At 40.5% G+C, this 16,350-nt stretch overlaps 1 protein-coding gene across 7 annotated transcripts in view; it reads left to right on the plus strand.

The window, feature by feature from the left end:
• FBXW11 (F-box and WD repeat domain containing 11) overlaps window positions 1-16,350 on the plus strand; it is a 94,214-nt gene that overhangs the window by 2,826 nt on the left and 75,038 nt on the right. For 3 of the 7 annotated variants that reach the window (XM_036224188.1, XM_036224190.1, XM_036224189.1), the window contains exon 2: window positions 5,897-6,058. The exons of the other annotated variants lie outside the window; for them this stretch is intronic. The gene's annotated coding sequence lies outside the window, so the exon portion shown is untranslated. The remainder of the gene's footprint in view (window positions 1-5,896; window positions 6,059-16,350) is intronic. 7 annotated transcript variants of the gene reach the window in all.

Raw genomic sequence — 16,350 nt, forward strand, 5'->3', positions numbered from 1 at the left:
TGGTATTTTGAGAACCTAAAGCATGAAATATTTTTAGATTTTTATGAGTCAGCATCAGTACTCAAATATTTGTGATTGTGCTGCCTATACCAGTTCTGTACTTAATGGTTAGCAGGATAACTTTGATTTGATAATTTCAGAATGTGCTGTATTAAAGAGGAAACAGACTTCTTGAGTATCTCCAGTTTCTTAATCTTCATCCCTCTACTTTTTTTGATTTTGATTCTTTCTTTTTTCCTTGTCCTCTTTTAGTTTACTAGGAAATAAAGCTGGTGATAGCAGAATAATTAAAATCTCCAAAATATAACCTTTTTGTGACTCCTACGCCTGCCTGAGGCTGGGTCCACAGAGCATGTTTTTCCAACAGACCTACCTCATTATGTTCAGTTTTTAAGACTGACTATACACTCTTGATTGAGACAACTAACTGTATTTACAGTTGCTGATGGTGAATAATTTAACCACCAAATGACTTTCATGGCCTTACATCGGCCCAGTAGTATACCTAATTTGTAGGACTTTTTCAAACTGCCGGTTTTAGTAAAATCACCTTTGCTAGTATTTAATGAGGAAGAAGAGTAGTAATCCATTTGGAAATATACAAAAGTTCACTAGATTATGAACTTAACAGGAAAGAATGAAAACTGCATTATGTATCAGATGATATTTATCAACGCTTGAGTTGGGAATATGAGTTCGTGTTCAAGGCACTCATTACTAGAAAGCATGGAGAACTAACTGGACAAGAAAGTTGGTTAATCCTCTGTTTGAAGATAGCAGAAGTTGATAAAAGTTTAGGAAAAGTATCCTGCCTTCTCTGTGGGTGTGAATGTACCCCTCCCCCCATACAATTAATGGATAGTTTGTACTCTATTGTTAGCTGCTGAATGGTTCCTCTCTTTGCTAAGTGACCTTACATGAGCCATTTCCCTTCTGTGTAATCTCTAAGTGGTAATTACTTGTATGTAGTAATATAGGTAAAATACATTGGATCTTATTAAGAAGGCGTGATATCAATGCTATTTTTAGAGCTATTCAAGTACAGGCTGGCCACAAGGCCATGGAGATGAAAGAAACTAAGTGAAGTTATCGGAAAAATTTTTTTTTTCTTTTCGGGAATTTTTCCCCTCCCTGTCATTGCCTTTCTCAGTGGAGTAAGTGGGATTGTTTAGTGACTCCTCTAAGAAATTGGATCTTTGTCACTATCACTTATCCTAATTTAAGTCTAGCCCTGTACGGATTTACCAAGTGCAGATTAAATAGACAAAGGTTTAAGTAGGTGCCGAATGAAATAACATTTATAGACCTTATTGACCTGCCTCAAGAGGCTGTGGCTCAAATATATACATTTTTGCCCCTGAGTTTGGAGTAGGTTAGATGTTGTTTGAGATTCGATAAGGAGGAGCACGATCCTGCTCACAAGGGTTGGCGCTCTTGGCCCCTGACTGCTGCTGTTCCTTGAAATTCAGAGAGCTGGTAGCCCAGAGGAATCACTAGCCCATAGAACAGCACATATATCCCTCTGAGTCATGCTGTTTGATCCTTGAATTCTAGAAACAAACTTCTGTGCCATGAGGTGCCTGGGATCCAGAGTTCCACCTGGTAATATTTTAAGGATGACATTACAAGTCCTCGTCCTTCCAATTCCAGCTTTCTTCTGCCTTTTCTTCCCAGTCTTCACTTATTTTATATTCTAGCCAAAATGTGGAGGACCATGTCTGATTTTGCTCACACTGTTTGCATGTCAGCACCAATGCGAACTGACCTAAGCCCATGCATTGAAGGCTGCCATATTTGCGGAAAGGACCTAATAGTTGGCTCTCTGGCCAAATTGGCTTAGGTGAGATCTCAGCAGGCTTCTCTGATGCAGTCCAGTCTACTCAAAACGCGGTTTCGATGCCACCCCTTGATATCAGTTTATATTATGGTGGCAGATACCATTTTGTCGTTTTATCTATAGCACTGCCTACGTGATAATCATTGCTGAATGAATGAATGAATGCCGACGCTTTGTATTTATCTTGTGACACTTAACATATTCCAGGCTTGTATTGTAGTTTCCTGTTTGTGTTCCCTATTAAATGATAAACTCAGAGTGCCTTCTTGTAGTAGATGTCTGTGACTATTGAGTTGAATTTTTTGGCTGATTGTTTACATGCATTGCCGTCTGCCTGTATCTTACCCATCCTCTTTTCTGGAAATTCTCACCTGTATCACTAATTCTCATAATCTGTTCCTAACTGTTATGGGACTTACCATACCTTCCTGTACATCATAAAAGCCCATGTGATAACATCTAAGCTTGCCTTCCAGAGGCTGTATCTGATTGTCTTTTGAATCCTTCATAATGCTTAGCACTTGGGTGTGCAATAGATATTTATGGATTTAAATTAATAATTGGGTTTTTTTTTTTTTCATGCCGTGAAACCTTTTTAAAATTTTCTTTTGATAACCGTAAGATGACATGGGCGGAGACGAATACAGGAGAAAGACTGGTGAGGGGGAAGAGGAGGGTGATATAAATATGGCACACAGACTTTGTGTATTAGACATTTGAACTATTACAGACTTTTACACACATACAGATGGATTTCTGATTTCTATACATTGCAGAGTGGTCGATAGCACAGTATTGAGGAAGCCGTTTTATATCTGTTGTGAACCTGCCAAATAAATACTCAGTAAGGTGCCAAGCTCTTGTGACTTTAGGGAAACAGGATTTAGCAGAAAGAGCTTGGGCCTCAGAGGGAAACCCCGGAAGTTTGTATCCTAGCTCTGTCATTTGCTAACCGAGTGACCTTAAGAGGGCTAACCTTTCCGTGGTGTGATTTTATTATCTGTAAAAACAAGAAAATGTAGATATTGCTCCGAGTCGGTGAGAGTGTTATGTGAGACGTGTGTTTGGGGCCTGGCTCGCAGCACCTGCTGGCCATGCTAACTTTCCCCACGAGTACAGGGACTGTATTTTGTAAAGCGCTGTGAAGACAGATGGTGTGAGGAGGCTTTCGGTCCCCCCCACCCCGAGTTGTGCGCGTTTTTATTTGCGAAGCTTTACAGAGGCCCAAAATTCACTTGCTTTTAGCCAAGTATATTTATTTAATGAGGCATCTTTAGGGGAAATGATGAAATCATACAGAGTCAGTACTATCTTGGAAATCTGGAAAGTACTGTTACAATCACCAAAGAACTATCAATTAGATAGAATTAGACCTGTACTCTAACTACGGAAAGAACCCACCCAACTCTGTTCTAAGTCTTCTGATAGTTCAGAGACTGGTGATTGATTTAGTCATATTAACATTGAGCATTGTGATTTATATTTATTGGTTTAGTTTAGATGGGGAAATCAGGATTTTTGATTCTTGTTTTAGCAAAGCTGATGATTTTGACCTTTAACAGAGTAAGCGGTATCATACAAGATTTCCTCCTGAGTTTTATTTGAGTTGTTCATTGAATTAGTTGACAAAGGGGGAAAAACCTGTTGGTCAAGAATGCCCGTGTCACCTACCCTCAGTTTCTGCTGATGACAATTGCCTAACAGGAAGTTTGACTTCGTAGGCAAATGAGAGACAAACCAGGAAGACCTGACAATCCAGCAGTGTATCTCTAACCTGGATCTTATTGTTTTAACAGAATTCAAAGATTACAGTATTCTGTGATGTCAGCAGGAAGCATTTTTAGGAAACTCCCTCTCAGGGTTAGTCAACAGTGAAGACCTTCACAGAATGGAGAGCTGAGGTAGAAACAGAGGGACGTTGACATGTCTTAAGTGAAAAAAAAAAAAAAAAAGGTCTCTGTGAGTAGAGGGATGTGCAAATGTAGGTGTAATGAATATAGGAAACCATTGTCTGATAGCAAACTTCTCACCCACAGGAGAAAAAGAAAAGTGAGCACTCTACTTTTGAGAAAAAAAGGAACTTGAGAAATTTAAAAAAAAAAATTTTAGAGTTAAATTGAAAAAACTCAACCACTTATGAGAACTAATAATAAAATATATCTTGGTTCTGTAAAATGATCACTTGGGAGACGCAGAGAAAGGGACAAGACGGGAAGAACTCAGTCCCTACGCTCCTGGCCGGGCTTTTCTTGATCTTTCTCTCTAGGCCTGCCACCAGTTAGTCAACGTTAATTTGAAGGGAAGAAGAGAAAATAAACTCGCTAATACAGGGGAAAGGCCTGACGACTCAGGAGTCTGTGAGTCAAATTGTTGTGGTCGTGTTTTTCTATAATTGTTCAGCGTTTTGGTAATAACTGTAAATTATACTTGAAAAGCTGAGTATATCACTTTAGCTGTTAGCTCCTAACCATAGCTCACTACAGCTGCTTTTATCAAAACTGGGTTTCTAGTTTAGTTTTAGGCTCCAGAGTAATATCACCTAGTGGGAAAGACTTGAGCACTCATTCTTTGCTTGAGATTTTACTGATGTGTGATCTCTTTTAAGTCATGAGTATTGAGATATTTCCATCTGATTGTTATGGGGAGGTTAATGATAGACTGGGATTTCAGGCACTTCAGGTGCTTTGCCTACATCTTGAAAAATTAGGACATGTTTTGTCATTTCCTACGGACTATTAACAAATCTTGGAATTTAAATAAATTCCTCAGTTTCAGCTAGATTTGAGATCTTTCTCACAGACACAATCTTATAAACAGAGTACTTGGGCGACAGTATGATGTTTTGTTTTAATATCAGTATTGTGAGTCTTAGAATTGCATGACTCTTTGTTAATGAAATGCTTCTTTAAGTGGCAAGATCTAGGGAGTTGTTTCAGGATGGCTCATCCGATCGATATTCAGCTGTATTTTAGTTCAGCTAGGCTGAAATATTTGCTCTATTGTAATTTTTTAGTTTTCCATTCTGACGTTAATTAACTTAGGCCCTTTGAGTGTAAAACGTGGTTTGTTCTGCCCCCAGAGTCATGGTTTGCTCATCCTTGGACTTGGGCGCAGCCATGCCCTGTGGGAAAGGGGCATGGGCTCTGCCACCTAGCAGGTGTGAAACTTTGGGCAAGTTATTTCTCATCTTTTTTGAGAATTAAATATGAGTAATGAATGTAAAGGGACTGGCTCATTTGTAGCCCTTCAGTAAAGGTAGGTATTTTAATTACTGCAGAAACATTTTGGCAATATTGTGGCAATTGAGGAAGTAGAAAATTTACGTGCAAGTTGAGCTCATAGTGTTTTGATTTTGTAAAGTTTTAGTTTTTATCTCTGTTATCCTTTCGAATGCCTTTCTCTCCCTTATAGTTTGTTTAGAATTTGCAGCCCAATGAAACAGTTGGTATGGTAGTAAAAGAATGTTGATATAATGTGACTGGGTTTATGTTTTTAAAGGTGTCATCTAGTAAATTGTTTATTAGTATTCTTTATTATTTTCTCTAGTTAGCCCAATGACTGGCCATTGTGTGGATTGGCCTTTATTGAATCAGAAGTTCACTCTTAAAATTATGTCATGTGTTTTAAAAATGTCCTGTATTTCAGCTGTGGGTCGAAGATTTGGGTAATGTGTAGATTTGATGCAAACTTTTTGTAATGGTGGAGAAGCTGTCTTAGAAAATGGATAAGGAGGTCATTGTAGCTGAATGGTCCGGGACAATTTACGTGGATAATAGAGTGAGCTTTTAGCCGTTCTCCTTCGGAAATTGCATGCCACGTATCACGAGCAAACATTAACAGTAGGGATGTAAGACTTCGCCATGTAGAATTCCTGATCCTTCTCAGCGCAGAGCCGAGGAGCGCTGCTGCAGGCCTTTCGTGCCAGCGGCGTGCTCAGGGGTTGGAACTCGCTTTCTGTGCCTCAGATCCACCACTCCATTGACCCTTCCATTTCTTGGTGGCTGTCCTTTGCCGCTGGTGCCATGGTGGGTGTATGGATTGCTTTCTGTCTTTCAACAGTTACCGAAGTGCATGTTTGGGATTTTGTTGAAGAAAGCTGGATACGGTAAACGGGAAGGATCTTGGAAGCTGCTTGACTGCTGTCTTTTCTCAGACTAGTCTGAAAGGGAATGCCCCCATTCATTCTGGATTAGTGGATCTGAAGTACAAAATATTTTCCAGGTAAGCAATTAACCTGTATTTTGTTTTGTGGAACTAGACTCACTGAAAGAAACTTAAAAACAAAATTACTTTTTTCATTAACAGAGGAAGGAAGAAATGTCAGCCGTCTGTGCTTAGCGTTCACATTTGGATGTGGACTCGCGAGGGGGCACGTGGCGCACGTGCTAGTAACAGCCTGGGCCGGTGCGTGAAGTGCGGGATTTTTACTGCAGGCTCAGATGGCTTGTGGTGATAGTCCAACAGGGAGTTTTATTTGGAGAATAGCTTATAAAATAGGGAAAACAAAGGGTAATTTTGAGGCATTAGTTTCAGGATTTATAGTTACTACCTGGTCAAAATAGTTTCTGTAGTTACCCATGTAAAATAGTGGTCTTTTATTCTCAGGACTCTCGGAGGGTCTTCTCAGGAGGATTTACTAACTGTAGCAGCTGTTTACTTGAGTATCTGCTAAGTGTCAGATGTTATTGTAGGCTCTTTACATGTCGTTCTTATCCAGTTGGCACATGCTGTACCTGTATTTTGCAGGTAGTGAAAGGAAGCTTATAAGCACTGAGTAAGGTGCCCGGGGTCACACAGCTGGTGTAGGGCAGAGCCAGGCTTTAGGCTTGGGCCTGCGTGTCTGCAAAGGGGCCTTTGCCTCTTTCCGTCTGACTGCGTTTGCTGAAGTTTGTACTTCAACTTCTGAGTTTTAATATTGCTTATCTGGAAGAACAAGGTGCGGTTTTTTTACAACAGGTTTTACCATGGAGAATACATGGTGGATATTTGTTTGGCATGGCGTGTTATTTTAATTATATCTGGTGTGCTCCCTACTTAATGAAAAAATTAGATCTTCAGTCAGTTCATCAAGTAAACATAAAGGTAACTTAGGCAGTTTAAGACAGGCCATGTATTTAAATGTCAAAACATGTTTTATACAGGGGAGTATCGTCTGGTCTAGTGAACTCAAACTTGTATTTTTTCAGTTCCTCCTCAGTTTTTATTGGTTATTTAAATAGCTCAGTAGCTTATTATGTAGACCAGTGGTTTATGAGTCTTAACAAGTAAGACACTGTGAGGAAGTTTTCTTGAAAACATGACTTGTTTCACTTTTTAATATTCTCTCCAGATTAGCTATTCCCTTTATCTTAAAAAAATTTCTTTTTGTCATAGACGCTCTGACTTTGTGATCCTTCTTGTAGTTTAATTAATTCCTTTGGGCAGAAACCCTGAACACTAAATCTGCGTGTTCAGATTTGAAGAAATATTGTAAAGAGAAAGGAAACAGTTGTTGTCGAGTGTTTCTTACCTTGTGTAGAAAACAGTCTAGCTCTCAAGTCCTGTTAGCCATCCAGGGCTAAGTACGGAGGACTCACGGTGGGGCTAGTTTGAGGTTATCTTCCAGAACAGTACATCTTCCATTGATAACATACACGTTCAGTGCGCTGTTCAGTATGGTAGCAACAAGCCACATGTGGCCCCTGGAAATGTGTTTCTGTAACTGAGGAACCAAATTTTGTTTTTTTAAAAAATTAATTTAATTTATATTTATATAGCCACATGTGCAATTTTAGAATTTACCTTCAGCTTAGACGGTCCTTGTTTTAACACCCTTAGAAACCTGGTCTGATCAGCATGCTCAAAGCAGCTCTTACCCCACGCTGTGCAAGACTGATGCGTAAAGCTAGAATTCCAGTTTATTAGTTTATAATGATATGTGCATATTGGCATAATTAATATAAACTTTTCTGATAAGTAGATTTGCTTACCTGGTTCCCATTAATGTGCCAGTTTAACTTTTTCAAGTAAGAAACAAGAGTTAGAGGAGACCCTAGCCAAACGAGTGGACTCTTCTCTTCATGCAGGTAGACTTTACCTACCAGGGCAGAGCATAGTCAGGGAGCTTAGTTAGCATGGACTCTCAGCCGGGGAAGTGAGACTTTTGCTGCACTGCGACCGACAGCCTCAGTCAGCTTACTTCAGGGGCGATGGTTTTTCCCTCCGGCAGAACCTCTTTTGGCTTCTGAGCTTGCTTTTACTTCCCAAATCCTTTTCCGATTGAGACATTCATTTTTAGACACATTAGTACTTTCAGCTTGAATACACTCGACTTAGAGGTCTGAGAAGTCACTCGTTTTCCTTAAGGTGCCTTCATCTCTGCTGTGATTCATTTTGTGTTCATTTTTGACTCTTAAGAAGGCAGTCGAGTTTTCCTTGCTTCCCCGTGGCCTTCTGTTGAAACACATGTGTTAGCTTATTTATTTTGGTTATACAGTGTGGGGTAGAATAGGAACAAACTCATTAAAAATATACCTGGTGCTACATTCTCTTTGCATTATGTCATGTTATTCAATGCACTCGTTTTTAGCTTTACTTTGGGACTTGTTCTTGCGCTTTCTGTTCTTAAAGTAGAAAGAGTAACATAACTACATTTGTATCTGGCAGTTAACTTTTCAGGTTTGCAAGATGGATTGAGGAGACTAAGGCAGGGAGACCAGTTAGTTAAGTGCCCAGTGGTGAAGGTGAACCGCCGCGCTGACCCCGGGCGTGGTGGGCAGACTCAGATGTCAGTGGGGGGCTCTCCAGCGCTTGGGCATTGTTTATAGGAGTAGGACACGGATGCGGCATAGTGGGAATTTTAGATTTTTACCTTGGGCACCAGGAAGGATGTTTTTCTCTTTTCCAAGGTAGGAGATACCAGAAGAGGAGATTTGGGGGAGGAGAGGGGGAGAAAGAATGAGTTCAGTTTATAATAAATTGGAGTTGCCCGTGGGTGAATCCTCTGAGAAGTATCTAGTAGGAATATTTATCTGGAGCTAGAGAGAGCAGGGATAGAAAGATTTGGGAGCTAACTACTTAGCAGAGGTAGGAGATTACTCAGAGGACGGATTGAGGAATCTGTTTCGGGGTGCGGGGATGCCAGCGTGAGGGCCACGACTCCGGTCATGTGCCCCGTGAGCTCGTGTGCGATACGGATCAAGAGGTAATAACCACCTTCTCTTTTTCATCTTGACTGCGAATTCTCTTCAGCATCTTGCAGTCAGCAAATTAGTCCGTTTCGCTTGGGTTGTGATTTTCTTTTCCACTGTACTGGTTTGTTTAATTAACAGAGGTATAGTTTTTGAAATATGTTTTTAAAAACTCCGTGTCGTCACTACACATCTTCCGTACGTTTATGTAAATCTAATTCTGTGCTTCTGGTGACAAAAATGAGGGGAAAATAAACAGCGAAGGTTCTGGATCAGCGTGAGTGGCAGTGGAAATCTGCTCTTCTCCCAGCCTGTCCCCATTCCTAAGTGCCGCTCATCCTGGCGGAGAGGGTGTGAGCATGGTGTGTTAGAGACACACTTTTAACATCACAGCATGAGGCCTGAGTACAAGCCAGCTATTTTATCCACTAGTCAGTTGGAGAAGCAGGAACCGTTCACGGACTGGAGTGAAAATTAGCTGTGTTGGAATTATTGAAGTGGTGTGTCGGTCCAGTGTGGCATGTATTTAAGGGATTTTTAAGACAAATTTTTACTGTGTGCTATTTTCACTATAGGCACTGACTTCAGACCCTCATTCCCAGGTGGGCCGTAACTCCACTGTAATTAGGTTTTGGTAATGAAAGCATTGGACACATGAAGAGTTCATTACAGCTACAGCCAGTCAACACTTAACAAAAAAATTTTGTGAAGACGTTATAACTGTGGTACAAAATTCGTGAGGTACAAAAAGGAGCACACGAGAGAAAAAGGCCTCCTGCCCCCTGCAGCTCCAGCAACCCAGCCCCCTTCTCTGCAGCCTTCACGTGTGCATGCTGTGCGCATTGGTCCGCACCTTGGTTTTTTAAAATATGAAATGCGACAGTCATCTTTCATATCGCTTCTCAAAGAGCTCTAATATTTTTTGAATCGATGATTTAAAAGATGCATGCTGACTTAGTGTATAAGCCGTAACCTGTAAATCCAGCCTGGACTGATACACATATGCGTAGGTCATTTCCAGTCTCTCGCTCTTACACACGATGCTGTAAAGAGTAACTTAGTGTCTACGTCATCTCTCACATGGAGGAGCGTGTGGTCAGGACGGATTCCTAGGAGTAAGCCTCACCGCACAGGTCATTGCCACCTTGCCCGCCAGTCACATTGCGACAATTTATGCTCTCACAGGCTTTGCTTGAGTGTACTCGATTTCTTTACACTTGTAGTGTTATATGGATTTTAAGCTCATTGCTTTTTTAATTGGTCTTATCTTCCCCCACCCCTGTAACTTTTATTAAAAATTTCACGGATAGCAAAGAGTTGGGGAAAAAACGGTACATACTGTCTCCACCTAGATTTCAACAGTTGTTCACTTTTTGCCATATTTCGATCATTTCTCTGCTTCTAGAAACTTTTCAGGGGATATATCTAAGAAGTGTATTCAAAAAGAACCTTGAGTTTGTTAGTTTGCTGAATCCGTAGATTTACTGGTATAAGGATATTTTTCAGAACCTTTCAGCCTTTTAGTTTTCAAAATCTATAAGGGACTGTGTCAGTGTGATGCCAGTTTGCACCAACTCGAGGTGCAAACTGTTATATAAATCAGCATATAAATAGCTATATTCATTCATTATTGAGCATGTACTGAAATAGTTATTATTTAGTAATGTGGGGATACAGAACACAGTCAGATGTGTACCTTCCAGAAGTGGCAGTCTTTTACATGAAAAAATACAGCATAACGTGAAAACTGGTAAGGATCATGAGAGGAAGACATACGGTATGTGAGGATTAGAAAAGGAAGGAAATTTTTTACGAGACAGTTTTAATTACCCTTTAAGGCCCCAGGCAAAAACTGGACATGAGTATGGGGCAGAGACTGTATTGGGGCAGGGGAGGACTTTCATAGCAAAAGTAACCCCATGACTGATGGCAGTGATGTGTACTGTCTTTCAGGAGGCACGAGTAAGTTCTTTGCAGTTCTTTGATTTGTGAGCGGGCAGCTTGAGTGAAGGGATGGAGGGAGGCACGTGTGCAAAGACATCATAACCACATCTTGGACTGCATCCTTTATCCTTTAGGTTATAAATTACAGGCTGGTAACCCGTGAATGGAAAGAGCTCCATGGATATATTTTATTTGGTCTGCATAGATTGAGAAATTGAGACATTTCATATCAAAGCACGAATTTCTAGTTTCGACCAAAGATTGGAGCTGAGCAGTGGCTGCCTCTGGGGTCAAGGCTTGCGCTTTCCTGGTCACTGTAGCCCTGCACGGCCGTCTTTACATTTTCTTCTCGGCCCTACGAGCCTTAGAGCTTGTGGCCCCGCGGGGATTGGAGGACGGGTGAGGGTGGTGGGTATGGTTTGAGAAGAGAGGTGACTGCAAGTTTGAGCAAGATCTGTGTTTTGGGAAGGTCACCCAGGCAGGCAGTTTGGAGGCTGCGTTGCAGCGAGGAGACCAGTTAGTAGACTGTTGGAATATTCCAGGGGGAATGACAAGATAGTATCAGATGGCGAGAAGAGGAGGAAAGGAGACCTTTTAAATGTAGAATGGATAGGTTGTATTGATAAGTGTGTGTGTGTGTGTGTGTGTATTGACAGGAATGTAAATCAGACTGTATGAAGACACGAAGTTCAGTGTCTGAAAAGCTTTGCATTTGTAAATCAGTTTTTAGAAGTTACCCACATGGTTTTATAATCTTGGTTAATTTTGGAAGACAATAGTAATAGTTTCATAGCTGTCGTCACTGTAAAGTTTAATTTTGCAATATGCAAATAACACCCTTTGACAAAGTCTAACTCTAACCTGGTTTTATTTCTGAAAATTGTATGTAAAGTGAAAATTTATATTGTGAGTTTAAAAATCACTTTCCTTATACAGTCATGTGCCGAATAACAACGTTTTGGTCATTGATGACCACATACATGATGATATGATGTTCCCTTAAGATTATATGGAGCTGAAAAATTCCTATCACCTAGTGACATTGTAGCCATTGTAATGTCCTAGTGCAGCACAGTACATCATGCTACAGTTGCCTCCAGTATCCAGTACAGTAACATGCTCTACAGGTTTGTAGCCTAGGAACAGAATTTGTCACCCCAAAATAGGGCCATTTGGCATAAGGTTGTTGTAGGCTGGTGATTTAAATTAACAGCAGATGTGGGTGAAGCTCTGCAAACCAGGTAGAAGTTACCCTTTAAGAAGACACTTACATTTGTAAGGGTGTCTTCCTTGGCCACACCAGGAAGACCGGGATGACTTTACCTCCTCGATAAGTCATCTCTGATTGGTAGGAAACGCTTGCCATTGCAGAAGACAGGGACTGAAATCTGCCTAACAGCCTTACCCTTGTTTACTGTGCCCTTCCTGGTCACTTCCCGTAGTCTTTTGTCTTTGGCTGAAAATGATGCTATATTTAAGGTGGTGTCCTGGCTTCAGCCATTTTGACGAGTTACTCAGTTTTCCTGGGTGTCTCCCGTGTATACAGGAGGTATATGTATTACTAAACTTTTGTTTTTCTCTATTAATCTGTCTTTTATTACAGGGATGTGTCAGCCAAGAACCCAGACATTTTCTTCCTCCCCTACAGAGCAATGGTCCGTACCATGTGGCCTAGGTGTGTAGTAGGCTGTCCCGTCTAGGTTGATGTAAGTGCACTCTGTGATGTTCGCACGACGACGAAATCGCTCAGGGAACGTATCCCTGTCATTAAGTGGTGTGTGACTATAGCTATGGAGCTAAATTTTCAAGCGAAAATATTAGCAATACTATATACTTATTTTCAAAGAGCTGGCTGCTTGTGTTTAATTTTCTCTATAATCTGCGTGAAGTTAAAAGGATAGTGAATTGACAACGGACTGTCCCATATACTTAAGATTTGTGTTCTCCACTCTATGTAAGTTAACATAGTAATTAGATTTCCTTAGTATTAAGACCTTCTGTCTATCAAAAGAGTATCAAGACATTGAAAAGGCAAGCAACAGAACAGAAGAACAAGTCTGCAGGATGTGAATTGCAACTGGAAGCTTATTACACAGTATCCAGGTGTGGCTTCTGTCAGAGTTGAGTCACTCTCACTCCCAGTCGGCTCTAGTCATTTACATGTCCTTCCTGTCTCTCACGCTGTCTGAGCTGGTGGCACTACTAAATATCTAGAATAGGACACTAGCAATGGGACTGGATAAAGTCAGGCCCCATCAGACGGGGAAGATTTCCAAAATACTTATTGACCAATATAGACAGTCTTAGTATAGGTGTCATTTTTATATATGTGTATACCACACTGTGTAACCAACCACCCAAATCAAGATGAGGAACATTCCCAGAGCCCCTTGAGGGCTTCCTCTTGTGTGTGCCTCACGGGGTCAGTAAACCCAAAGGGCTGTTCTGGCCTCTTTCACGGTAGGCTAGTTACGGCTGTTTCCGTATCTTACGTAAATGGAGTCACGCAGCACACACTCTTGTGTTCCCTCCCTGCCTGCTCATTAGTGTAGCTGTGAAATGCATCTATTTTGTTGTAACAGTGGTTTCTTTCTCTACGCATTACTCTTTTGTACATATGGTCCACAGTTTTGTTTATTTTACTGTTGATGAATTGGTTGGGTTGTTTCCAGTTTTTGGTTGCTGTTATTAACAACACTTCTAAGCTGGACATAAGCACTTGGCTCTATCGTTTAGAAAAACTCCAGAGAGGAACGACCTGATCACAGGACAGGCGTATGTTCAGCCTCAGGAGATGATGCCGAGCTGCCTTCCAGGGCCTCCCACCTCTCTGTGGAGAGTCCCAGTCATCCCTTGGCTTTGCCCGTCCTTTCAATCTTAGCCATTCTGGTGGGTGTGTAGCAGTATCTACACTGTGGTTTTGTTTTTTATTTCATCAGCTTTCATTTAAGTGTACTGTTTGAATTTTGAGAACTGTATGTACTCATGATCACTAGCACAAGCAAGATATATAACATCTCTCCCTCCTCCAAACTCCTCTCATTCCCCTTCGCAGTCCTCCACACCCCCACCCCTGGCCTCAAGTAACCTGCTTTCTATAACCAGATTTGTTGGGAATGTTCTAGAATTTCATAAAGGTGGAATTGTATGGCATAATATACTGCATGCACTCTTACTATGTTTGGCTTATTTTGCCCAGCATATGTTTCTGAGATTCATTCTTGTTGTATCAGTTGTCTGTTCCTTTTTATTTGCTTACCAGTGTTACATTATGAAAAATAAAAGTTTTGTTTATCCATTCTCCTGCTAATGAATATTTGGGTTGTTTTCAGTTTTCGACTGTTATGAATACAGCTTGCCATGAACATTTGTGTTCACATTTTTGTGTGGCGATTTCTTTTCTCTTGGGTATACCCAGAAATGAAATAGAGTGTAGATGCATGCTTAGTTTTTTTGTTGGTGGTGGTGGTGGTGGGTTTTTTTATTTTTTATTTATTTATTTTATTAACTACCAGATCGTTTCACAGAGCGGCTGTGCATTCCTGCAGTTCCTCCTGCAGTACGTGAGCATTCCAGCTGCTCCTCACGGGCGCTTGGCGTTGGCAGTCCATTTTAGCCACTCTGATGGTTATGAAGTAGTATCTCAGTCTGGTTTTCGTAATGACTAATGATGTTAAGAGCATGTTTTCATGTGCCTGTTGGCCACTTAGATATCCTTTTTAGGGAAGTGCCTGTTCAGATCTTTTGACCCTTTAAAAAAATTGAGTTATCTTTTTCTTACTGATATATGGAAGTTCTTTATAGTAGTCTGGAGACGTCAGGTACATATATTTCAGACTTACTTGCCTGTTGCTTGCTTTTTCAATGTCTTGGTACTCTTTTGATAGACATAAGGTGTTAATACTAATGAAATCTCATTGATACTTTCATAGTTACTGGGTTTTATGTGCGCACGCGCATGTGTGTGTGTGTGTCCTATAAAAGACATTTTTGCTTGTCCCAAGGTCCTAAAAATACTGTTTTCTTCCAGCTTTCTAGTTTTACCATCTCATAATAATTGTTTTATATGGTTGAAATAGGGATCAAAATTTATTTTTTTATCCATATGGTTATTTAATTATCCCAGTACTTTTATTTACACATGCATTAAAAAAAGATTGAAAAATCATTGAATAAGAAATTTACATTTTCTTTTTATAGAAGTAATACATTTTATTATAGAAAAATCAAAAATAAAGATAATGTAAAATAGGAAAATAATGTAAAATAAGTTCCTCTGATGACTACTATTAATATTTGATTTACTTCCCTTCATATACATAATTTTTCTTTTGCGTATGGTCCATATTTATTTGGTTTATTTTTTTATATTTTCATACCTAAAATTGTTTTACAAACTGCTTTTAAAACAACAATATTCGTGGCATATTTCTGAACCATTATGTAATTCTTTATAATATATATGAATGTGCAAATGGCCAACTAGTGAAACGACTTCTTTATAAGACATTTAAGTTACCTCTCATTTATAGCATCTTAAGCTGAGTTGCTCTTGCAGTTTAATCTTTTAATGCACCTGTGAGTATTACCTTGGGATAAGTTCTAAGAGGTAGAATTGTTGGTCTAAAGGCTGCACGCATTTTTAAGAGTGTGTGTATTTTATATACCCAAAGATTTTGCCCACTTTCTTTGACCTCTGTGAATGTGACATGATAGACCATACACTCTTTATGAAAAGTGCTATTTTCTCATCTTTAGGGTAATAATAATTTTTTTTAAATACCATTTAGGTTAACGAAATTTTTAAAAATTATTTAATTAGTAGTGATATTGTGCATATTTCTCTAATGTCTGTGGTTATTTGTATTTCTTTTGTGAGAAAAGGGAACTTTAGATGAGCTGTGGTTCTGCTCTGCCGACTCTAGATCCAGGTGTGCGTTTGGGGAGCGGGGTGGAAGGCAGTCCCCGGGGAGAGGAACGTCTGTGGCAGGGCTGCCCTTTTGCAGTGGAAATGGCCGTCTTTGTTAGAGGTCGGTGGTGGAAGTACCTACTTTCCCCAGCTTACTGTCCGGGGCACGCTTCAGCCAGGTCCCTTGGTGCTCTCTGGCTGTCCCCTGGCTCCAGGTGGCTCTCAGTCCCGCACTTCAGGGTCAGCCACGCTTGGCCTTACTGCCACGCATTCCTCCTGGCCTTTGTTGCTTTGAGCCGGGAGGCGAGCTTCCACTTTTCAGGTAGGTTTTTCTCTGCCTACATGCAGTGAACCCCGTTTCCGGTCCAGGAGGGGCCCCTTGTCAGGTTTCCAGCGCCAGCGGCCATGGCCTTTCATTTTGGTATTCCTTTGATGATTTCGGGCGCACTGGTCAGTAACCCCAACCTTGACACCTCTGTTTTCCTCCCGAG

Source organism: Rousettus aegyptiacus, unplaced genomic scaffold, assembly GCF_014176215.1.
Source record: "Rousettus aegyptiacus isolate mRouAeg1 unplaced genomic scaffold, mRouAeg1.p scaffold_m13_p_7, whole genome shotgun sequence".
In the NCBI taxonomy this organism is placed as follows: Eukaryota; Metazoa; Chordata; class Mammalia; order Chiroptera; family Pteropodidae; genus Rousettus; species Rousettus aegyptiacus.